Source organism: Camelus dromedarius, chromosome 7 (genome assembly GCF_036321535.1).
Source record: "Camelus dromedarius isolate mCamDro1 chromosome 7, mCamDro1.pat, whole genome shotgun sequence".
Taxonomy (NCBI): Eukaryota; Metazoa; Chordata; class Mammalia; order Artiodactyla; family Camelidae; genus Camelus; species Camelus dromedarius.
Genome location: NC_087442.1, coordinates 37,033,123 through 37,059,516, shown reverse-complemented (window position 1 = coordinate 37,059,516; position 26,394 = coordinate 37,033,123). Strand labels below are relative to the sequence as shown.

At 41.6% G+C, this 26,394-nt stretch overlaps 1 protein-coding gene and 1 long non-coding RNA gene across 2 annotated transcripts in view; one reads left to right on the top strand and one right to left on the bottom strand.

The window, feature by feature from the left end:
• Positions 1–20,077, bottom strand: part of HERPUD2 (HERPUD family member 2) — a 76,500-nt gene extending 56,423 nt beyond the window's left edge. The window contains exon 1 of the mRNA XM_064487448.1: positions 20,059–20,077. The gene's annotated coding sequence lies outside the window, so the exon portion shown is untranslated. The remainder of the gene's footprint in view (positions 1–20,058) is intronic.
• LOC135321678 (uncharacterized) overlaps positions 2,005–26,394 on the top strand; it is a 51,658-nt gene continuing 27,268 nt past the window's right edge. Inside the window, exons 1-2 of the long non-coding RNA XR_010381620.1 lie at positions 2,005–2,069; positions 8,943–9,130. This is a non-coding gene — a long non-coding RNA (uncharacterized LOC135321678). The remainder of the gene's footprint in view (positions 2,070–8,942; positions 9,131–26,394) is intronic.

The following is a 26,394-nucleotide window of genomic DNA, read 5'->3' as shown; positions in this document are numbered from 1 at the left end:
CAGTAGTATTTCATTTTCTATGTTAAATAAATTTTATTATAATACTTTGATAAGAAAAGTGCACAATATAAGAATACTCATTTTTCTAAGAACACAGAATATATTTAACTATTTAAGTTAGTATATAGCTATAATTTTGCCTTCATTGCACATTTTGTTCACATCTATAATCTATTTACTTCTGAGTCCTTGGTGATAGCTCCTGCCCCAATTATGACATTGCTTTTATGGGGAAATAGGATCCACTTTTATGACCCATTTCATCATGCAGATTCAGGAGCACACTGTAGGGACTCTAGACAAATTATAAGGACTACATATGTGAGCATATGGTATTAGAATCACCTTCAGATTATCTGGCAGTTTCAGTGAGTATTCCTGGGACCTTCAAATACAAGGATAGGACTATTTAATTAAAGCTGCAAGTGGCAGAATCCTCCCTCAATTTTTTATCAGAAAAATAAAGTCAGTCATTTTAGAGGATTTTTGAATTCCTAATTGCAGATATAAATAACTGTCAGTCTGGAAAATAGATGAATATAATCAAAAATATAATCCTCCTTGTAACATTGGAAGTTTTACAGTAACACAAAGATGCTGCCCCTTCTGCCTCCCTTATCCTGCCACCCCTACAAACTCCTGTCCACAGTTCAAAAGAGACAATAGAAAATTCTTTTAAACCATCATTTACCGTAAAGTAAACTTAAAAGTGATCAAGAATAGAAACAACATAGGTGCTGAAGCTGTCAAAATAAATGTTGATGATTGCCCAAGTATCTAATAACTTTTTCACCAATACTCTGCTTAAACTATATAAATTTACATGAATAATGGATTATGATGATGATTTGCCTTTCAGCAGCCTATTTTCCCCTAATTTATTGCTATGGGAAATTGCCCTATTTTGCCTTTTTTCAGAAAAAAAAATCATCTGCTTTTGTGGAAAACCATCTTCATCATGTAACCTTTTAGTCCATTATTTCTCAAGATTTTTTCACTCATACTCACCAATTATATCATCTCTTGGGGATATGGTAAAATTATGTGAAAAACTCACCTTAAAGCTATAGACTTCCTTTACTGTTCAATATAACAGCCTTATCCCATAAGCTTCATAAGTTATATTTAAGGAATGAGGGAACTTCTTTCCTTAATTTTATTCTCAGTAATTCTTCTAGGACATTTATTCATTAAATAGGATGGGTTGTTAAACTATGCTCATTAACTCTGTAAGGCATATGATTAGCCAAATGTCAGGGGTCTGAGTAGATAGGATCCCATGGTCAAGTACAGCTCTCCTAATACTCATCTTGTTCCCACATTCCCTACCACCGAGGTCTTTCATTTCTTTCCTATTCATTCTTACTTATTCCTACTAGTAAGTCCGCTCAGATTCTCTCATCCCACCTCCTTTCTCATAACTCTTTCCTCACATTAAGTTTCACTTTTCCCACTTACATTTAGTTGCATCTGCTCTGGTTTATAGATGTATTTTGCCTTGAACCCGAGGCAGGTGAACAGAGGCAACGCTGTCAGCCTGTCTAAGAGCGCTGCAGTTGTGGAGGGTAGATAAGCAGGTGGTAACAAGAGCATCCAAGTAGATCTGGGCTAAGCCTGGGGACCTGCTGAGCTGGCAGAGCTCAGAGGTGGTGATGAGAAGAAACCATGGAGCAGGAGGCTGTTACATTTCTAGAGCAGGAAAGAGGAGGGTGCTCCCCCTGGGGTGGCAATGGGGAAAGAATTCTCAAAGAAAAAGTAGAAAACCAAGATGGAACTCCCGGGAAGATCACGTGCTGGTGACAGATCCAAATGGTCAGAGGAAAGATCCAAGTCGGTGTGGTAGGGCCAAGTTTACCTTGTGGTTTTGTTTTACCAGCATGTGGGTGCGTGCGAGCGCGAGCAGCCAAGCCGACTGCTGCCACAAGAGGCAGAAAGCAAGAGTGTTGGAGTGTTGATGGCAGAAGACGACGACGCAGGAGTTGTGAGGCATAGGTTAGAAGTAGACGGCAAAACTGGCAGAGGCTGCTGGGCCTGATTAGGCACCAGGAATGACAGAGAGGCTGGCACAGGTGAGTGGCAGCTGCTGGGCAGGACAGACCAGGTTGGCCAGGGCCATAGCTGAGACCATGTGGGCTTTTACTCAAGGAGGCTGAGGCAATTATGAGAGAGTAGAAGAGACACAGTAGGTGAGCCAAAGCAGTGAGTGGTCGGGATGAACAGAGACAGGGCAGGCCAGATGGCTCTACCGTGTGTCCAGCTTTCCAGCTGTGATCAAATAACCACATTAAAATAAGTCAACTTAAGCCAAGGTCACTTTTAATTGTATGCTTTGCTGGTAATACAAGATCATTAACTGTATCAATAATGCCCATGCTATACCCATTCTGAAATGGGGGCAATTGCGCCCTTTATTATTGATCTGGGTATGTTCAATGGAAAGGAAAGGATGAAAGCGAAACCACACAACGGGTTTTTTTGAAAAACTGATACACATTAATAAGGTCTAGGAAATCTTGAGGAGATTTAACTAATAGTGTTGAGATTTATATAACTTTATGTTGTGAATTCATTTTCCAGGAATAATTTATTTCAACTAGTCACATTTTTATCTTCCACTAAAATGGAAATTTAATTTAGTGCAAATAGCTACTATTTGAATACTAATATAATCTTTTCTTTATACAAAACATAAAAAGGTTGTTTATCTATATATTAAGACTGAAAATTAAACATAGGTTCAAGTCTTTGGCTAAGAACAAATAATTGGCAAATTCACAAGTGAGAATTTATAATTCCATTGTGAAGTTGACTAACTTGTTAGGGTAAATGAGATTATCAGCTTATAAAAAAGGTAATCCTGTCTCAATTGTAGCTATAGATTGCAAATCTTGTGTCAGTTCAAATTTTTGCCAACAGATTCTAATACCTTCACTGAAAGCAGAAGATAATTAGAAGGGAAATGGAAATGTAAATACAGCCCTAGTTGATTAATATACTCATGATACTTCCTTATTATGATACTAGCAAATGTTTGGTCTTTAAGTTGATCTGTGATATATTCAACAGTATCATGGGAGCATAATTTTTTAAACAGTTTGTCCAAAGTTTCTATCAATCCATCCCAGCAACAGAGCCAAATGTTAAGAGTTATTGCTGCCTGAGTTACAACAGCTGCCCTGGGAATCTTGTTCAAACAGCAAGTTAACTGCTATTCACAGTAATATCTGGTCTTTCCCACCCCCAAACATACACAAAAGATTTTTGTCATTCTTGGCCTTGGGCAATAGAAGTAGCAAGACATGCCAGTAGAACTCTAAAGTCAGAATGTCCTTCCACCTGTTTTATGCTGTAAGACAGACTTCCAAGTGCGAGGCGGTGTGAGGGGCTGTTTCCTTGAACGGCAGCTGAATGTGCCAGCAGGATCCTTGGCAGCAGTGCCCGGCCACTGAAGCTGGGCATTCGGGAGAACTAAATGGAGGAAAGACACTTGAGCACACTGCTTCCTGGAACACTGAGAACCTGAATGGGAAATTAAGAAGTACCAGATTCTCTCTGTTCTTACACCAGTCAAGGTCAGATTTCCAGGCTCCTGTTTATTCTCATCTTTCCCCCAAAAAAGTGCTATGGCAATTTGTGGAGGTAATAAGCATTCTCTTTTTTTCTTTTAGAAAATAGTGTTACTTACTACTGTATTATGCTCTTGCTTGAGAATTTTTTCCCCTATCCTGAAGTAAGAGCTTCATAACACAAATCACACAAAACTATGGTGGAAAGGTTCAAGGGAGACAAGTGACTTATTCCACATTGCAGAGGACGGCTCCTTAGCTGAGAGGCGCCGTATAGGCCAGCTTGCTTGTTGACCATCCAGTGATGGCTTGTTAACAGGCTTGCTTGGCAGACAAAAATCTCATCACTCAGCAGGACACCTAGACAGGACGAAGCTTAGGCAGGAGTAACTGCCACAGTAGAGCACTCACTATCAGCAAGGAGGCTGAAGTGGGAGCAAAAGACCTAGGGGAAGTCACAGGCTTTTGTTAAATGGGTGCTATCTGCCTCGTGCCCTCTGGAACCTGGTTTCAAACCTAGAAACCTAGCAGTTTAGGAGAATAATAACCTCCATCTAAGGGGGGAGGGGAGAATTTCTTTAGCTATTTTCAGTTTTTCAGGAAGCTTGAAGTAATTGTTTACTCAAAATCAAGCCTCGAAGATGACTTTCAGTTAGGGAAAAAAAAACTTGATTCCTTGGTTTCCTCTTGGGAAGATAAATTCATTATTATTTAAGAAATATGTTTGCTTCTAAACAGATTCTTTCAAAACAAGGATTCTGTGAGGGAAATTATATTAAAAGCGGTTTTCGATGAGGAAGAGATTAGAAAACTCTGTCCTAACAAAAATTGTTTAAGGGTTATAATTTTTCAAACTGTTTTCATAAAAAAATTTGCAAACAATGGCTAACTTCCTATTATACTCTGCATCTAATTCAAAACAGTACTAAAGATTTTAGAAGATCATTAGAGGAGTGGCTGTGGGAAATTCCGGAGCTGCTGCCGCCTGCAGAGACTTCCTTTACTGAGTGTTCAGATCCCAGACACTGCCCTGGTTGCCAGAGCTGCAAGGAACTGGTAGAAATTCAGTAAAAGTAGATCTTACTTAAGCCAGGGAAACTTCTCATAGAGTTGTAAATTCTTCAAAGACGTTTTACTGAAGCAGAGGCAGAGCGTGCAGCAGAGCGTGTCGCAGACTCAAGAAGTACAGGCAACAATGTATATACTATTAGTCTTCCTCTCCTTTCATCAGCAAGAACAAAATCAGTTGCTTTCAATTGGCGCAAAAACACATTTATTTATTAAATTATCAGGTATTGCTCGTGTACCTTTCATCTGCCAGGCTCTGTGCCAAGTGCTGGAGATAGAAAGATGAAAAAGACCGCCACAATCAGGACTGTCAGAAACTGACGTAGGTGGCTCATTCTGCATTTTCTGGACAATAAGCCAACCGAGACCCGGGCTTTTCTCCTTCTCCACGCGGGAGGACTTGCACCCAAACTTCTCAGAGGACCAGTTTCTCCCTTCTTTGGAATCTAAGGTCCTCAGGTGCTAGACAGTTGGCTTTGCCAGGTAACTCCTGTAAAGAGCTGTCTAACCCCAGTTGGGTGATACCCAAGAAGTCTGATGATCTCCCAACTGACTAGGTGGTTCTCACTCTTGCTCTGTAAAAAGGGTAGCAGCAAGGGGGCAGGTTCTCTTCCCTGGTATGTCCACTCACGGTGTGTCCAGCAGAGACCCTCGGCCCATCTCTTCTCTTTGCTTGTTCATTCTTGCTTTGTAAACCTCTCCAGTAAAGCCTGTGAGAGTTCATGGAATTCATCACAAACCCTGTGGCAAGACAGGTGACAAACACAAAAGGATCCATCTAGTACAGTGCTTCCCAGCTTCTGTAATGCCACTCAGAACAATGCTGAGGTCACCTGTTCCAGAACGAATCCTGTCCTTCGACAGGAAGGATTTAATTTTCACTTCTGATGGGGTCTCTGGCCAAGGGAGGGAGTGAGAGATGCTTGAGGTTGTCTGCAGCGCTTCCTGAGGAGTGCGGAGGTTGCTCCAGTGACATGTCTATGTTAAACCTCCCTCAACTAGTTTGTTTGTGTAATCTGTTTGTATAGATGTTTGTTTCATTTGTTCATTTGTTTAGTCACTTAACCAGAGCTGTTTTAAGACTTCAGAGAGATAATGGACTGAAAAGTACCTTGAGAAAATGTAAAGCTCTATTCAAGTAGCATTATTTGAATATCAAAGGTGTATTTACTACAGAAGGATTATCAGTTCCATTCTTTTTTGTGTGTTTAAGCTAGGAACTTATTCTACAGATGAAGGCTTATTATGAAGCCGAAAATATAAAATATATATACATGGACCTGCTCTGATTGAAGTGAGGTGGAGGGGTGGAATTCCAAGGGTTCCAAGGAGCACAGTTTGAAAAGCACTGCAAAAGGTGATGAAGGGGAAAAAGAGTTTAGAAGTTTCCTTTAAAAATAATTCTCGACGGTTCTGTAGCTTGACTATGGTGGTCAGTACACAAACCTACATGTGATAAAACTGCATAGAACAAAATATGCATATACACAAACAAACACATGTAGAACTAGTAAGATCTGAACAAGATTGGTGGATTGTATCAACGTAAATTTCCTGGTTGTTATATTGTACTATAGCTTTTTTCCCCCATTACAGCGGGGGAAACTGGTTGAAGGGCACACAGGATCTCCCTCTATGATTTCTTCCAACTGCATGTGAATCTGTAATTATCTTAAACAGTTTCATTAAGAATAAATACACAGCATGGCTTTCTTATTCTGTCATTTTCCTCTTGAAGTCCCAGAATGGTCTAATAAAAACCTACCTGTGATTCTTTGTCATCCATATTAATGGACATAGGCAGGTCTATCAGGAAGCCTTCAGGTATAAGTAGCAGAAAATGCTGACCCACCTGACTTTAGCAATAATGAAAATATGGTGTATTATATCATGAGGAGTCTTGAGTAGGGTAGACCTACAGTCAGTTGATTCACCAGCTTAGCATCATCATCAAGGGCCCACATTCTTTCCCTGCCATCTGCAGCATGATATTTTGGTCCTCAGGCTAGCTTGTCACAGTTGCATGACCACTGCTATCATGCCATGTTCCACATGCAGATGCAGACATTATTTCTTTTCATAAGTCTCTTTTTAAGAGCAAGGAAGCATTTGCAGATCTTTGTAGTCACTCACTTTTCCCATTTATTTTTATTGACTGGGATCAATTCACAAGCACTTCCCTAGATGGATCACTGGCCAGAGGGATGGGATTGCTATTATCCTTGGATGGAGTCCCTGGGGTTGGAGGATGGATATATCTGAAAAAAACAGTCCTCCACCAGTGAGTAAGAGCCAAGGACAAATGAGGGGAGGGATAGGCAATCCATTACCAAGGAGCCACAGTAATGTGGGATAAGAGATGGCCTAGAAGGTTCCCAGGTATTTCTTTCAATAGTGCAGCCATGGAGTCTCCCAGAGAGTTCTGAGGCAAGCTCAGAAGGTGATGAAGGTGGAGTAAGTACCAGAACACACAGAACAACTGGAAGGAATACGTTTTTACGGCCAGTTCCTGATTCCACACCATGGAGGACTGTGGGTCCGGCTTCCTTCGCAGGCCTAGAAAACTCAGAAAGAGGAGGAGGGCGTGGGTTCTGCTATAGCAGAAACCCTGATCATCAAAGGTTTTTTTCTTTCACTTACCCAAATGTCTGACCTACAAGCACAGCACCCAGTGCAGTACTTGTCATCGATTCCTTGCTTGATTGTTGTATGAGATAAAACTCTTTGGTACTAGAGGAAGGGTTTTAGGGACTTGAAGACCAGACCAGGGACAAGGAAAGTCTTTTGCTTTCTGGAGTTGGTGCCAGGAGATGGAGAGTCCAAGAGGGGAATAGGAGTCGGTGTGTATTAGAAGATGTAAACATACTTGGTGAGGGTGGTGGGGTACAAAACACGATGCAGCGGAGGGACTTTTACTGCCTCCCCTACTGCAGTGTTAACCTAGGGAGGTCGGGATTCTGATATCTTTCCCAATGCCTATCTGTATCCCCAATGCCTGTTACTCTGTACATGTAAATATTGATTTAATTAAGTAAAAATTTCCTTCTCTACCCAAATTATAAAAACCTAGAAGGGTATATTCTTGCTGGACCATAGCTTCAAGAAGGAAGGAAGGAAGTTGAAGATATCTTTCTCATTATCTGTGTCTGTCATACTCCTCTCCATGTGGTCCTCTATCAGGACCTAAGCCCCATGGAGACCGCAGCTCACAGAACTGCAGTCCCAGGGCAGGAAGTGGTGGGCAAGATGGAACTTCCCACCCAGGGAAGGTCTTCTTCCCCATGCACTGGCGTGGGGGGGGGGGGTGCTGGGAGTGAGACTGTTATTCACTGGTCTAAATCTCACTGCTAAAATTAGACCTGAGTGCTACATCTCCAAGCCTGGCGGGCCTGGTGTCCACAGGCCAAATGTTGTTCTTCCCAGGGTCTGGGCATTGGAAATTGTGTGAGCTGATTAATGAGCGCATCTAAATTTCAAAAGGATGGAAAAGAATGTTGTTCCTCTTCCCCTCCCCCCACCAAAGAACTTTACAAGTGGACCCCTCAAAGCCTACAGAAACAGAATTTTTACAATCCTTTTCATTCCTTTCCTTCTATTTCCTCCTTCCCCTCTTTTCTCTTCTTTTTCCATCTCTTTTCTCCCTTTCCCTTCCTCTCTATTTCTGTTTGTCGCTCCCTCTTTTTCTCCTGCTTCCCCAACTCTTCTTTCTCCTCCCCTGTAAAAGTGATACTTTGGAACTGAAGATATATTTTAATGTTTATTGAAAACAATTGTTTCTTTTTGACAAGGTTCTCTAACCCTTCATAGAAAATGATTCTTCTCTCCTAAGCTGACTTTCATAATAATTATCTGAAGACTACAGCATCAAAATATGCGTGAATTTAGTACATTAAAAGGAAAAATATATGTATTTAAAGACCAGCATTTAAGCATTCCAGACTCTATTATTTTAAAATTAGAGTTTGATTTGATGCTATTCCTATCGGAATTGCTAAAATTACAACCATCATCAGTGTTTTACAGGCTTCCCTTATCTATCCAGACATTTCCTGTTCCGTTTTCTTTTTCCCCAGAGACCCATAACAACTTACTTATTGTTGGTTTGAGGTTTTATTGGGGAGGGAGAGGTGCGAGAAGCCTTTTTAAACTAACATGAATGTAAACTTTTGAGGAGAAGTGGAGGAAGGCGTGAGATGTTGGCCCTAACCTAGGCTGGCATGTTGACTTTTGCCTGTCTGAGTTCACTTTAGATGTAAATGTCTTCCCCCTTAATTAATTTAAAATTTATTCATCATATATGTTTTTCAGAGCCCAATGTGCCCATGTACAACTATGTATGCCACATTTGTGTACAACATCACCAGTTCTCAAAACCCAAGGCCACTGATCTGAGGCCAGCAATGCCAGTTAACCCTCATGTAGGACTTGCCACATGCCAGGCACTGTGTGAAGCTCTTCAAGTGTATCATCTCATAATTCTTCAACAATCTTACAAGGTAGGTGTCTTAATCTGCTTCGGCTGCCATAACAAAATACCGTAGACTGGTGGCTTAAACGACAGACATTTATTTTCTCACGGTTCTAGAGACTGGAAGTTCAAATGTCATGGTGCCAGCAGCAGAGTTGGTGTCTTGTAACACCTCTGCCCTTGGGTGGCAGATGGCCACCTTCTTGCTCTGTGCTCACATGGCCTTTCTTCTGGGCTTGTGCAGAGAGGGAAAGTGAGCAAGCTTTCTAGTGGGTCTTTTTAGAAGACACTAATCCTATCCAATCAGGGCCCTACCCTCGGGACTTCATTTAACCCTAATTAGTTCCTTAGAGACCCCATGTCTAAATACAACCACACTAGGGGTTAGGACTTCAACATGAGAATTTGAGGGGAATACAAACATTCAGTCCATAACAGTAGATAATGCTCTCCCCATTCTCTGGATTAGGAAGTAGGTCCAGACAGGTTTAGTAATTTGCCCAAGGTCACAGAGGTAGTAAATGGCAACACTGGGATCTGAACTCCAGCATCGTGCTCTTAACTACTATGCTGTGCTGTCTCTCATCGCTTAGCAACTTGTCAGCATCATCAACATCCCGCAACCCCAACACTAAGAACTTTAAACCTGTCCTACAGTGACCAGAGCTTTGCTATGCCTTTTTAAAAAAGCTTCCGTGAAGGGAAACAACCACTCACTAATATTATTTTATTCTACATAGATTTCTATATTATCAAATTTAGAGAAATAACATGTAGTTACTACAACCTAGTTCTTAAAATGCTTGTACATCTTAGTGAAACATGTAGTGAAAACTTCCTCTGTGCCTATATTTATACCCTAATGGTTATAAATATAATCAGTGACCATATTTTAAAGACTCTGTTACTTTTTAAGAATTTAAAGCTTTTCAATCCAAATTTCTACACAGAAAACTGCAGCATGGTAATTCTGTGAGACTACTCTGACAATTCTTACAGACTATCTTACACCAACTTACAGGCTTTGCTATGTTCAAATCAAATATGTACTGAAGGGCATCTGATTACCTGATTGGTAACAGTCCTAGGATTGTTAATGGAAGTTGGCAGGGGAGAGACACAATGCATTTGATAAGAGCAAAGAGTCTAGAATCTGGCTATCCAGGTCTGAATCCGACTCTGCTGCGTCCTTGAACAAGTCACTCAATTTTCTCTTAAGTTTCACTTTCCTCTTTTGTAAAATGAAGCTAATAGTCGTTTTTACCTTACATGAGGGTTGAGTGAGGGAATCCATAAGGATAAATTAAATAGTGCCTGGCTCACTAAAAAGTCACTTTCCCCCCCACTTCATTGAGATGCAATTGGTATATAACATTGTATAAGTTTAAAGTGTACAGCACAATGATTTGATATATGTATGTATTAGAGAATGATTACCACAAGGTTAGTTAACATATCCATCACCCCACATAGTTACAATTGTGTGTGTGTGTATGTGGTGAGAACTTTTAAGATTTACTCTGTTAGCAACTTTCAAATACGCAGTTCAGTGTTGTTAAGTATAGTCACCATGCTGTACGTTATATCCCTAGAATGGATTTATCTTGTCACTGGGGGTTTGTACCTTTGATCACCTTCTTCCATTTCCCCTCCACTCTCTATCCCTGGCAACCACTGATCTACTTCGTTTACATGAGTTTGTTTCGGGGGTTTGTTTGTTTGTTTGTTTGTTTTTGATTCTACACATAAGTGAGATCAGACAGTATTTGTCTTTGTCTGAATTATTTCACTTAGCACAGTGTCCTCAAAAAACCAACTTCTTTTAAATTGCAAACTTCTAAAGAGAATGTTGTAGACTTCTTAAAAAATTCTCCAAAGCCCCTAGCAGGAGGGGACGCAGCAAGTGTTAAATGAAAGAATAATAAATGTCTTAAGAGGTCAATGTCCCACCAAGACCATTCTCAGTATTACTAGCTTCACCAGGAAACAGTGGAAGCCTCCAACTTGAGGTGAAACAGGGCCTCACACAGGCAAAAGCACTGCTAGACCACAGGCCTTGCTCTCAAACCACAGCTACACACCCCAGCCTCACATGAGAACTGGGGAGGAGCTCTTGCTTGGTTTCCATGACGAACAGGTTCTCACCTGTGTAGTTCTTGTGATTTTTTTTTTGACATAAATGTGTGCATGTTCAGTTTTGAGAAGACATTGGGATATGGAATATTTGTCTTCAGGATCTATTTAAAACTAGTTATTTCAGTTATTAGAGTGAATTAAAACTATTAAGCACTACATAAAATAGATTTTGGCCAGCTGAGCCTAATTTTAGACTTGTTAGTATTGATACCCATCAGCACAATTACCACCCCCCATAGACACTATAGCATCTGTTTACTTCTGTTAATATGCTTGGGAACTTTGTTTTGTGACTTGGAGAGCAGACCCAAGTGTAGCTGCTGGGACAGCTAAGAATCATGGAAGTTTGAGGAATGGTACAGACCCTCTACCCACCTAGCTCTTTGAACTTGGTTTTAAGCCCCTGGGGTTAGATAGATGAAGGCCAGGAATTGAGAAAACAGTTCACAAGAAACCTTTATGATTCTCAGTCCAAAGCACCATTGATTCAGATCCCAGATGACAAAGCGGAGCACAGAGCTGGAGGGAAGAGGCCATTTTCCCTGTCTGCCTGTGAAATCGCACTCTGCTTTGCCAACTCAGAGGCTGGCTGGCTTGACAGCACTGGGAGAGACTGTGGACTTGGCATCATCAGGGCTGCTTTTCATGATGGGCAGTGACAGCACTGATGCTTTCCAAGTAGCCCCACAGGAAGCAGACCTGGAGGAGCCAGAGCAGGAGCGAAAGGACCAGGAGGACCTGTGTGGTTACGGCAGCTAGTTTGCAAGCACAAATGACACATCCTGTTGGAGACACCCAGAAATAGCTGCAGGACACCGAGGTCAAGCTAAGATCATGTTGTCACCTTTGTAATTTGGACATCAAAAGGAAACGTAACCTGATTAATGATTTTACCTAGTCTGGGAGACCTGGACAAGCTGTAACTAAACTGTAATTGCAGTTAATGGGCTACTTTATAAGTAATCTAGTTTCGCAGAATAATTGGTGGCTTCCACTAACATGAGTTTGGTGACCTACAGTAAAACAAGGAGATTATAGCCATTGCCAAAATGTCTATGAATTGGAAAGAGTGAGACACAGGGGAAAAAAAAAAAAAAAAATATATATATATATATATACTTATATGGATTAGGTTAAGCCAAAGAGAAAACTACAGAACTTAGAAAGATGAAACTTGCCTCATGGATAGCTTTTTACCAGAAATTCCAGCATTTCATTTCAAGAACTTAGTAGAAATATGGATGGAAGATGGACTGAGACCTTGTCTTGGGCATTTGCATGCCACTCTACTTAAGACTGAGAAAATGTCAGTTGTTCCCATTAAAGGATGAGGGGGTTGACATGGGTACCTTTGGTAGCACTGCTGACTCAGGGTATCCTTGGCTTCTTCCAAACCAGCCTTGTCACCTACCACAGGACACATGGTGTTGGCTTCCTCTCCTCCGGGTGAAAACCACCTGGTATGCAGACCATGAGTCCCAGCTCTTTGGGAGGCATGGCTACTTTACTAGAGGACCACTCCCATGGAACCTCTGCACACTTCCCGTTGCATGGCATCCCACTGTGGGTTCCGATGAGAAACACCTTCCATCAAACCCTATTGTTAGAGCAGCTTCCCTGAGAACAGGAGCCGGGGAAGCACTGAGCTTGACCATATCATACTGTCTATTTCTCTCCAGCAACTAAGCTTTATCAGTTCATTCTTCAGCTCTTAGCTGGACAGTCACTTCCTCAGAGAAGCCTTCCCTGACTAGGTTAGAATTTTCACTGCCCTGTTTGCTTCTTCACAATTAATGAGTAGTGACATAATCGTGTAATTGCTGCAGTTAATATGAGCAGGGATTGTGACCATGTCGTTTACTGATGGACCCTCAGTGCCTGGCACACAGTAAATGAAAAATATCTGTTGCGTGAATGAATGTTAGTGTCATCTACAGAGCTTCCCTAAGTGGCTTAAGGCTTCAGCTGAAGCACTTGGTGTTTTGCCTCATTCCTCCCACTCCTGCTATTCGTATTTTTGATTATTTATTTTTCAATATTAGATAAGCAGTATATGAATACATGCTCATTGTAAAAAACAATCTAAATAACATACATATTAAAGTTTTGGCCTTATATATGTAAATTATGCCATGATAAAGCTATTTTTAAAAAGCTACCATTCCCCTTCACAGTCCCATATCAACCCAGTCCCATTCGTCTTCCCATGCATAAAACCGCTGGTAATGGTTTCCTGTGTCAACTTCCAGATCTTCTGTGTGTTTTCATACTATATGTACCTTCATAAGTATGTGTATTTTCATACACATGTATTCATATAGGTATTCATATTTCATACATATGTATGAGGGGCACATACATTCAGAGTATTTTCGTCAGAGTCCAAAATACTGTGCAGGTGCCATGCTAGATATTGCAGAGGGAATTTAACACAGGTGATGTAAGCATTGAGCGGCCAGGGAACAGCAGGGGGCCACTATCGACCCTGGAGCTAGGGGGCCAAGGGAGAAGGCTGTGTTACTGCGGCCCTGGTGCTGGGGCCATCTGGGAGAATCTGGAACCGTGGTGGCATTTTGAGGCTAAATCTGGAGCCATGAAGAAAGGGTTGCACAGTGGGCTTTGGAAGTATGGATGAGATGCGGCCAGGCGCCATCTGAATCAGAGGGAAGGGGGAAACAACGTGGCTTCTCCCTTCCTCTCATTTTCCAGTGTTCCATCACTGGCTCTCTTTGGCAAGGTCTGAAAGGGAACCCAGGAAAAGTAGCTCCCGGGGATGCAAACCCCAGCACTGAGGATGATAGAGAATAGAACTGAGAGCAAACAGACAAAAGACCGGCATACACAGCTTAAAATAAAGTACATGAATAGCATCATGGTATGTGCAGTGTTCTAAATTTATCACATCATTTTTATAGGGATGAAACCTGGATAAAATAGCCATGGAGAGCAGGCTTGATCCACAAAATCTAGGATACAGCAGTGGAGCACAGGGGTAGGCAGCAGAAGACAGATGTGTTACAGCAAAAATGCTCTTCCAGCTAAAGGAAAGGCCCGTCACAAAAAGGCAGCTTGAAGGACTGGTGTGGGTGTGGGTCTCATCCCGAGGTAACCAGGCCTGACCTGCTCTGCAGAGGGTGGGAAGAGGACAGGATTACAGGCTGATTTTTACTACCCACGAGTGGGCTCAAAGACTGAGATGTCAGAGCCTGGAGGGAACTTGGGTCTCCCATCTCAACTCATAACTGCTACAGAATAAGGAACCGAAAAGCAGAGAAGTGAAGTGATGGGTCCGGCAGCCCAAAGGACCACAAATCTATTTTTTGTCATTTTGGGTTTTTTTGGGCATGATGGAGGAGGTGTTGGGGGGCAGTTTAGCACCCATGCCTCCTCTTCCTTCCATGAGTCACTGAGCAGCCCAGCAGAGAAGTTCTGACGCAAAACAAGCGGCTCTGGAAGCAATTGCTCTAGTATGACCTGCTTTGTGAACAGTGTGAGGCACCTGATGTGTCTTATGAAGGAATTCACCAGAGATCTTTTCCTTAGAAACTCCTCTAGCCTCCAAAGTCTGGTTTTAATTGCCTTTGGCAAAATTTTGGAACCTTCAGTCTGTTCCAGCCCCTGTGCTAGATACAAAGATGAACAAGATGCAGTAGTGAACAAGCCATGTACTTCCAGGAGTTCTAAGCCTCGAAGGGGATCAGAAGTGAATACAAAGGATTATGAGGCAATGTGATAAATATAATAATTCCTGTAGCACAGGAGAGGAAGTGAATAATTGCTGGGGGAGGGGAGCTCAGGGAGGTAGACAGAGAAGGGTTCCCAAAGGTGACATCTGAGAAGGTGTAGAAGGAAGAATAGGAGCTCTTCAGACCTCTAACTCAAACTTTAAAATAACAGCACTGAGCCAACCTTCCGTGAAACACCACTGTTATTCCTCCAGGATTTACACGGCAACTATTCTTGCCTCATTTACCTCTCACTACATAATGGAAATCACATACATACATATACTATGTTTGAAAGTGATTGGCAGCTGAAACTAGGCTCCATCAACCAGGATCAGCAGGGCCAGGCTGACTCTGTGCACTGAAAAATTGATGCTGCTCCCCACATGCAATTGAATATCCAAGCCATGCCATCAGTCACATGCCTGTAAGGAAGTCCAGCAAAGTTCTGACCTTTCCTACAATAACACCTTTTATATGTTCTTGAAAATATCAAATAGCCACCTATTACCATGAAAGGTTTTTCTCATTACTTTGGCGCCCCTGCTTTGCTGGTGCCTGCCTGCAGGTGATCCCGCACAGGGAGGCAGCCCTTTCCACTCTGAGATTCCCCAGGTGAGGTTGGCCTCAATGAGTTCACATCCCTATTCTCAACCCAGTGGATGTAAAGCCGTTCTTTCACTTCCTCAGATAGCACATACGTTATGATTTAGCTCTTGATCCCTTTCTGTCAGTAAATTCTCACCTTGTGACAGGAAGGCCATCGGCAGGCCCGGTGGTCTGGTTAACCAGAAAGGAAGGCTGATGTCAGAAATGATCAGCTCAGCGGCTCGTAGCCAGAGGAAGCCTGTGAGGTGTTTACGAGCACAGGCTTTTGAAACAGACGTGTTCAACACTCGCTCCTTCACTTCCCCGTGTGATCTTGGGCACACTTCACACCGGTGAGCCCAAGCTTTATCTTCTGTAAAATGTCCCAAATGGTAGCACCTACCTCATGAGGTCATCATTGCAGCAGATGTTTAACACGCTCCTACTCTGTGCCAGGCACTGTGCTGGAGAGGGAGATTCAGCAGTGAACAAGCCAAAATCCCTGCCCTAGAGCTTGCATTCTAGTGGGAGAAGGTAGACAACAAAACTAAATAGATTATAGATTGTGTTAGAAAGGACAGGGGCTCAAGAGCATTGGGGAGGTTGCCATTTTAGATGAAGTGACCAGGAGAGCCTGAGTGACAGGGAGTTGGTGGATGCAGGAAAGCGGCAGGTTGACATTCAGGGGACAGCCTTCCAGGCGAGGGAACAGCCTGCGCAGAGGCCCTGAGGCAGGTGCAGGTCTAGCGTGTTTGAGGAACAGTGAGTCTGGCTGGAACCGACTGAGGGTGGGGACAGAGGAGGGAAATGGGGTCAGAGTGTGAGAGCAGAGGAGTGGTGTGGGCTGACTCCTACTTGAATAGGATGTTGGGCTGCTGAGTTAAGAAGGACTTAGGAGGGCAGGGGTGGAAGCTGGGAAACTGGTTAGGAAACTCCTGCAGTCATCCAGGTGAGAGCTGAGCATGCTCCCTCCTGACCCGGATGCCTCAGCCCAGCTAACTCTGGATGGAGCTGCCTTTATTGTGGCCTGATTCCACACATGCATATTTGGTGAGGGAAGAGCTCAGCTTTGTTCTCTTTTCTGCATCTTTCTCAGCGCCAGTCCATCTACTGCTGTCATCAGCATCATCTTTTTTCAGTCATCCTGCTCTCGGTTTTCTTCCCCTTGTCTTCTCTCTCTGCCTCCTGTTCACTCTACTGTCTGCCTTTTCTTACTCTCATGAATGTCAGTCTGTTTTTCCGGGACACAATTTGGGGAGCAGGGGGTTGTTTTGAGTCTTGGGGAGAGAGTAGTGTACCTATTGGCCTGTAGGTTCTACAGGGCACATGAAAAGGGAGCAGGGATGGGTGACAGGCATTTAAGGTGCCCAAAAAGACGGCTCTGCCATGAAGGTGTTGTCGATGCCACAGGCAGAACTTCTATTGCCTGCTTCAGTCTGGAAAAGAGGAGTTCTGGGTGTTTTAAGTATTGCCTGAAAGGCTGATAAAGCAAGGAATTAGAGGCTGACACCACCACTGAATAGACCAGGAGAGCAAAGGTCAAAAGGCCACTTTCAGGAAATCAGGAAGTATGAGGATTATAAGAAACTACCACCGATAACCTCACTGCCGCCAGCACCAAAGCGAGCGATTCTCAGAAGGAACCTCACTGACACTAGCCACCAACTTGGTGTCACAATGCCAGGTGACTGTCACAGTGGGCAATAAGTGTATTCTCAGAAGCCATTCTGACAATGGGACTAATAGCCATACTTAGAAGTGTCTGAAAACCGCATGGCTGTCTCCCACTAAAGCCCCACTCAGTGTGTCCCCAATTCACCTTCCCCTTAGCCAGAGCCCCAGGATGCCCATGGCCGACTCTCGTCCCCCTGACAAGGTGATAGAAGGGAAGTCAGAGTAGAGAGAGTCAGGGCCTTTAACTGTGGTTTAAAATATTTTACTTTTGGCAATTTTACAAAAACATATGACCCCATGTACACATTGCTAGGACCGCCAGGGCCCTGGAAGTTGAGCTACAAGTGACACTCCTGATGCTTAAGCTGCTCATGGAAAATCTGCCTCTGCCTGGAGCAGGAGTAATTTACCTCCACTGGCCAGAGCTAGTCACAGGAAGGGGCGTGGACCAGTGTGAAGGGTTTCCTTCAGCATTGTTGGTAACCGTGATGTTTCATTCAGCTTGGGAGTTGCTAATAACACTACTAGATGATTTACTAAATTAATACAAATTTGAATTAGTAGATAATGAGCCACTTTTTGTAGCCTTTTTACACTTAGACTTCTGAATCACTCCCTTTTTGTCAGTAAGCCCCTAGGCTCACTCATTCAACAAAAATTGATTGAGGGCATCCTCTGTGTGGGCGCTGTGCTCCACTCACAATGGTGAGGACAGTAAACAACCTGCTGTATGGGGCCTCAGGGGAAGAGACAAATAGAGTCAGCAGGACTAGAGAGGGAAAGTTTAGGGTCCTACTGAGAGTGTAGCACAGGGATCCTAATCCAGGGGAGGTGGCAGGAAGATGGAAGGATTCCTTCTTTCAGCAGTTCTTTTTGGGTGCCTATTCTGCGCACACAGCGCTAAGGGCCAGGGTAATGGTGAGCAAAAGCAGCAGCGTTCCTGCCCGTCTAGAACTCTCTCCTGGAGGGGCATTTTCACAGAATCAGGTTGCATCTCTCTGTCAATGACCACCCGACGACTGCCTCCATGAAGGGGCGGGGCAGGTGGATACCGGGCATGCACAGGGAGGGTTGGGGCGGTAGGGCAGGCATTCTGAAGGGGCCGTTGTGTGCCCTGAGACCTAGAGGCAGAGTTAACCATTGGGTGAGGAGGTGGAAGAGCTTAAGGGAGGAAAGGCGCAGGGACAGGACAGAGGACTGAGCATGTGGAGGAAGAAAAAGACAAAAAGAGGCCAACCATAGCTGGGGCCAGCAGGGGAGGGCAGAGGAGAGTATGGCTACACGTGGCTGGAAAGGTAGGAACGGATCGAACCATGTGCATCTAACTCAGATGGGAATAAATCAAACCAAACAGAAACAAACGGGTAGATACAGAGAACAGAGCTGTGGTTACCAGAGGGGAGGAGCAGGGGAGGGTGAGATGAGTGAAGGGGATCATTCAAATGTAAGAGATGGAAACTAAACTTTTGCTGGTGAGCATGTATTAGTTTATACAGAAGTAGAAAAATAATGTACACGTGAAGCTTGTATATTATAAACCAATGTTACTTCAATGAAAAATACATTTAAAAAAAACCCCTCAAATGAATAAATAAAAGGGAAGATTCTGAGGATGGAGAAACATGGCCCGGTTGGCACTGAAACAGATGGCTCTGGCTGCAGTGAGAATATTGGATTATAAGAGATGCTTTGGCAGTAGCTGCATCCTAATTACTTCCCCCTTTCTCACTTTCCTTTCCGGTGGCAGTGGAGATTTAAATAAATGCATGCCTGATCCTCAGTTAAAAGCACCCCAACAATAAAGGACTGTGTGGCCTGGAGAAGAGCACACTGCCTTCAGCCAGGCAAGTGCAGGTTAGATTTTCCCTTCACCTCCAGTCAGCTGGTGGCACTGGACAAGTCACTCACCCTCTCTAAAACCCACTCTCCACCTAGTCTATAAAATGGGACAACAATGCCTACTTCACTGAGTTGGAGGAGAATTTAAAAAAAAAGAAAATGTGCAAATTACCTGGCATTGGGCAGAACTCAGGACATACCAGCAGTTACTGGAAGGAATTGCAAGATAGTCAAGCTATTTGGAAGAAGATTTATAACCAAAAGTTATACTAGCAAAAGTACCAGGAATAGAGTACAATCTCTCCTATCAAAAAATATACAAATAGTACACCAGAAATTGATACAACATTGTAAACTGACTATAACTCAATAAAAAAAGTTTTTTAAATATAAATATATGCAATATTATACACAACATAAATACTACATTTTTATTAGATAGCTCCCTCATGAAATCTTCCTAATACTAGTGTTGGAAAACAAGTCTATATTTCTTATGCAGTTAAATTATATACATATATACTAAAGTTCAAAAGTTTTCTCTATAAATTATATTGTACATGAATTGCATTTTCTCTGGCCTTTTCCTATATGCATTTGTTTTCTGGAGAAACTGAATTCATTTGTCTATTCCCCAGACTAAACAACATTAGATTCTGAAGAATAACTTTATTTGTCTGTTTCTCCAGAGCCTACTAGAAGCCTGACGCTCAGTAATAGGTGCTCAGTAAATTGTCACAGGAGGGAAAAATAAAGAATTAATCAATTCAGTCTATGAGTCCAGCAACTATATTTCATGAAACAAAATCAGACACATTTCCTGGTCTACACAATATGAGGGTCTTAGAACTTTGCATAGAATATTTGAAATCCAGACTGTCCTGGGAATTTCAGGATATATAACCAGCATATACCTCAAGTAGTTGCATCAGTTTTAAGGGAGCGTCAACAAGTCACTATAACAAGCTCCACTGTGAGCTTGTGTTCTACTTACATGTCAGCATAAAAATTGTTCCAAGTCCTTTGTTCATAGTAGAAGGAGTGATCTAGAAGATTTTAAAGGATGTCTGTTTAACCATTGACACAAGGACTCAGGATCTGCTTTTCTCTGATCCTGCTCACTATAATTAATTAGTTGCCCTGATTAGACCTCTTCTGTCACAAAAAAAAAGCAAGTGGAACAACCATACATTTTGTTTGTAGAGCACAGCTGAGGCTAGCTCAACAGAGTGTCAATTCAAAAGAGGGAGATAAAATATGCAGCGAAGCGGAGAGACAGGGAACAAAGAATCCAGTATGACAATTAACAGGAGAGCTAAACAAGCATTCAGAACACCATCAGGAAGGTAACAAGCCTCAAGTGTCTAGAAAAGAGAGAAACTGGAAGGAAAAGGAGCTGGAAGGACCAATTTAAATCCATGGAGAAATTTAGGACTTTGTTTTAAAGGAATATTTGTTAAAGTCAGGATTATTGAGGTATAATTTATAAACAGTAAAATTCACCCTCGTAGTGTATAGTTATATGACTTTTAAACGTCATATAGAGTTGTGTAGTTCCCATCACAATCAAGATAGAGAACAGTTTCATCATCTCAAAATTCTTTCTTGCCCCTTTATAATCAACCCTTCCCTCACACTGAGCTTCTAGAAACCACTGTTATGTGTTCTATCCCCCTAATTTTGCCTGCTTTAAAGGAATTTAATCACATAACTTAAAATAGGAGAAAAAAAGGAAGTGAGATTTTTTTCCCTCCACCCACTCCGTAGCATCATTCACTGAACTCATTTTTATTAAGGATCTATTATTTGCCGAAGATTTTACATACATCATCTTTCACTTTTACAATTTGTCCATGAAGGAGATTCTCCCCATTTCCCAGAGGGGAGGGGAGAGTCAAAGAGGTGCCAAACTGGTAAGGGGCAGAACAGATATTCAAAATCAAAGTTGACCAGAAATGTCACCTTGGCTAAGCTCTGGGTTTAGGTTATAGCTGATTGGTATTTTTCTTCTTTGTACAGTTTTTATATTATCAAAGTTGTCAACAATTAGCTTACATTATTTTATAACCAGAAAAAAAAACTTTTACAAATATATGAATGCATCATACATATATGCATACCTACATACAAGGTCTGAGTCTCTTTGCTTAGCAAAGTGGGGAGAAGTAGGAAAAATAATTTAGAAGGGGACAAAGAAAAGGTTTGTCTTGGCAACAGGCACCCACGAGAAGCGAGAAACCAGAATCAAATTTACCGAAAGAACCAAAGCACAGCTTTGCTCAGTCTTTAGATCACATCAGAGTCTGTAAACTTAAAAAGTTCTGTAGCACAAATCCCCTTTCAAAGTGCTGAAAATGAGCTCTGGAGGCCTGTACAAACCCACTGAGACCACTCCATACCCAAAAGACAATCCTCCTAAGCAACTTCCTGCCTCATCTCTGCAAGACCCGGTAGGAACAAGCTAAACACCATGGGTGGATGAGTGATAGTGGCCTTTCACCACTCCTGCAGAGACAGCAGAGTGAATAACAAGGCCAAGGCTAAAGGGAACATGGAGCACCTTTTATTGGGAGGGAGGGGAATTATATTTTAATGTGATGATGTTGGGAGAATATTAGCTATCACAGCACTGCAAGGGGATTCGAGAGCATCCTCTGGCCTTTAGGCAGAATCCAACTACTGCTTGTTCCAAAAATGTTTGAGGGGCCTTACAAAAATGTATAAAATACAAGATTAAAAAAAAAAAAACCAGATTGGGTACTAGACTTAGGTACCCAAATGGAAAGACAATGAACTTTGACCCTTGCTTCACATAATACACAAATAATTAATCCAAGATGGATGACAGACCTAAAAGTGAAAGTGAAAACTCTAAAACTTTTTGAAAAAAAAGTGGGAGAATATCTTCACAACTTGAGATGAGCAAAGGTTTCTTAGACAGGATACAAAAAAAGATAACTGTTTTAAAATTGTAAAACTTTTGCTCATAAAAAGTGTTAATGAAATACAAAAGAAATATATCAGAGACTATTATAAAATAAATGCAAAACATATATCTGACAAAGATAGTATCTAGAATACGTAAAGAACTCCTATACTTCAAAACTTTAAAAAACAAACAATTAAATTTGGATTGACTTGAACAGACACCTCACCAAGGAAGATACAGTGCCTATGAACAGCTTAAAAAATACTAATATCATTAATTATCAGGGGAATAAAATTAAAGTCACAGTGAAATACTACTATTTGCATGAATGGCTAAAATAAATACTAATACTTTTAAAGAGACTGAGAACACTAAATATTAGAACATAGAACAACCTGAACTCTCATACAGTGTTGATGATACAATCACTCTGGGAAAAGGACTGACAGTTTCTTATGAAACTAAACATGCACCTACACTATGACCAAGCAATTCCACTCCTAGGCATGTAGCCAAAGAGTTACGAGAGCATTTTCACGAAGAGATTTGTACAAAAACATTCATAACAACCATAATTGCTAAGCAAACTGAGGTATAGTCACACAATGGGATACTAATCAGCAGGGTAAAGAAACAAATTCTGATACATGTAATAGTGTGGATGAATCTTTAAAACATTATGCTGAGTGAAACAAGACTTATGTAAGCGTACATGCAGTGTGATGCCATTTGTATGATGTTCTAAAACAGGCAAAACTAGTTTATGGGGTGAATCAGGACAGTAGTTGCCTCTGAGGTTGTGGAGGTGAAAGAAGAGACGTGGGGGGACTTGCTGGACTGACGGGGATGTTCTGTCTCTTGATGAGGATTTGTGTTACACAGATGTATGCATTTGTCAAAAATCATCAAATGGCATACTTGAGGTGCATGCACTGTGTTGTATGTAAATTTTACCCCACTAAAAACCAAAAGGAACTATAACCAAATACTGAACTTCAATGATATGCATACTAAAATGTATAGAAGTAAAGTGTATAGACTCTTGCAATTTACTTTGAAATGTATCTAAAAATTAATTGAAAAGAGGGATGGATACCTGGACAGACATGTGATAAAGCAAGTACAGTAAAAGGTTAATTGTGGAATCTAGGTGGTGGGTATACAGGTGTTAACTACAAAATTTTTTCATCTTTTCTAGACATTAAAAACAATTATAATGAAATGTAAAAAAATAGGATCTAGGAGAAAATAAAAATGAAGGCTAGGCAAAAAGGATGAAACTGAAGTTAGAACCTCATAAAGAAGTATAGATCTGTGTTCATTTCCTGAGAGCCAAAGCAAAAAGTAGGGAGGTGGGTGTGCAAGAGAGGAAGAGGGAGACAGGTAAGGGAAGGGGGAAAAGAAAGAGAGAGATCTTAGTTACATGTTTAGCAATGTCCATATGATTAAAAAGAAGTATTCTAGGAAAGCACCACTTTTCCTGATACGGACAAGTTTTCATTAAGAGGGCACTGTGCAATGTGGTTATATTAGTTAGAATAAGGACTTGGAACAGAGACAACTTCTTAAACAAGCAAAAAATTCATTCCTCTCTCATAGGATAGTCTAAGGTAGTGCTCTGGGACTAGTATGGTGGCTTTGTTCAAGGGAAAGTAGATGACTGGAGCTCCAAAATTCTACAACGTAGAAAAATGCTGCGGGGGAAAAAATTGTATCCAAAGATAGAGAGACCCTTGAAAATCTCTAAGAAATGTCTTATCACTTACCTCATTGATCTACTCCAATGTACCTATCTTGCTAAAGCCATTCCTCTTGAATCATACGCTACGAACCACAAGGGAATGACAATACCAGCTTTCTTATACCATATTTCAGCAATTCTAAGATGCAGAGTTTTTCCCACATTTTGACATCTTTGAAATTGCATGGGTCTTACAATCAATGACATGTCATAATTGGAGGAATTTTTTCTTTCTTAATGGGACACAAAATAATGGTGTTTCTTAAAACCAACTGCATGTTAGAGTTAATGAAACACAATTATCTAGTGCTTCATGGTTCAAAGTATTTTCATCTTATTTGAGCTTCACAACGTCGTATTTTGGTGAGATGGGCAGTTATTCCTATTCCATATAGAGTAGTTGGGATTCAGGGAGTTTAAATGGCCTCTCTAAGGTCCCCAGCTAGACTATGATGAAGCCATAACACTAATCTAAGCTCTCTAAATGTGAAATGTCCTGTTTTCTCTCAGTATCACACAAAACAGTTAGAGAATGTAATCTCCATGGAAACAGGGATTTTGCTTAATTCACTACTGTAGCACCAGAGAATGGAACATTGCTTGGCACACAACAGGTATTTAGTAAATATTTATTGAATGAATTAATATTACAGAAGGGAATGAGAGGTCAGAAGGGAAAGAGCCCATGCATGGGCAGAAGTGGTCTGAGAAGTTTATACAGAGGGTGACAGTCCAGCCATTTTTCCTCTGCTTTGATGAACTCCTCATTAATCACCCAAATAGCACCTACTCCGTGATGCCTTCCACAGGTTAAGCTAGATATATTCACTCCCTAATGACTTGAGAGGCAACCTAGTGTAGTGCAAAATGTACTGATTTTTGCATAAGAAGACCTGGGTTTAAATGCCTTCTGATCTAACCTATTAGCACAAAACTTTGGGAGAAATTACATGACTTTCCTGAGCTTCAGTTTTCTTACCTATAAAATTGGGAATAACAAAACCTACCAGATTGCATCTCTGTGAAGCCTAAATGGGACCAGATACGTGAATGCACCAGACACATAGTAGGGGCTCCATAACATTAATTTCTTTCTCTTTCCTACACCACGCTCCACATGAACTTGGTAAACACTTCTACTTTTGCACTTCACATTTTTCTCCACGTGATTCTGGGTGTCTAAAAGAACCCCATTTGGTTGATATCCACCTCTCCAGGACTCAGAAAAGTGCTAGACACATGCTAAATGCCCTTAAGTATTCATTCAGAGTTCATTCATTCACTTACTTAATCCAGAAATATTGACTTGTGTGCCTGTTACATGCCAGGCTCTTTTCTAGTTGTGGAGGATCCAAGAATGAATAAAACTAAAAAAATTACCTGCCCCCATGGAGGTAGATGGACAACATGTGAATAAATTATGTATGGTGACAAGTGCTACGGAGAAAAATAAAGCAGAGAATGGGGATAAGAAGCGTGGGGGGCAACCAGGGATGACTTGTAACATTAATATGAGTGTTCAAGAGAAGCCTTCCTCATGTGGTGACATTTGAGCAGAGACTTCACAGAAACGAGGGGAAGGCTATGCAGACATCTGGGTTAAATTTAAAGAGCAACATAAATGTTTATAGGAAACATAAATAGAAAAAAAGTAGACAGAACATTCTAGAATGTGGCACCATTTGACCAAAAACCTGATAGACTTAAGTAGAAGGCTTGCTTGAGCAATATTAAGTGAACCAGTCCAACTGGAGTATCAGGACTTTGAATACTAGGAGAAGAATTTGTATTTTATCTCCTGGACAATGGTGAACCACTGGAGGCTTTGAAGCTAGAGGGTGTGACAGGATCCAAATAGCACTACAGGAAGCTTAATCTGGTAGAACAACCCAGGCAGGAAATATTAAAGGGAAAGGATAGCAGTTCCATCATCAACGTCTTCAGTTTGACATCACAGTGAGTTTTCACAAAGGAACATGCTCAGCAAACAGCTGGAAACATAGGCCTGGAGGTGAGAGAGAGGTGAGGGCTTGAGATCTGAGGGCTGTAGCCCATCTGATCCCAACAGCTGATTGTAATCATCTTCCAAGAGTCGCAGACTCTGTGAGCAACAAACAGATCTTGTTAGAATTTTACTTCTGGCCTGAAAACGGGAAGAACATTCCTCTTTGGAATTTTCCAAACTTAGGCCAAGACTAGAGAATCAAAGTCAGCAGTAATGAGAAGGATATGCAGGACCTGACAGGGAGACACGCCAGAAAATTAAGTAGGAAAAAACCCCGAAAGGTGGGGCACAACGTGCCTTGGGAAGCTCAGACTCTCGAGAAATCTGGAAGAACATATATCATGCCAGATGCTTCGGCCTCATGGGAGGGCTTTTGTTTAAAAGCGTGCTGTGAGAAATGATTTAGACACCCTTCAGAAAGCAACATGCCAGTGATTCATCCTGTCTGAAAAAACATACAGCCCGTCACATTTGACTTTTCAATCTCACACTGATTGGAAATAACAAAAGTGATCTCTTTGCCATTTGGAATGATTTCTCATTTACCCCTCAACAAGCAGGAAGGTGGGGGCTGGGGTCTGTGAAACCCGAGGAGTACGGTTTGTAAACTTTGGAGAGAAAAGTTGCAGGAGGCAGCTGCAGCTTTATGTAAGAT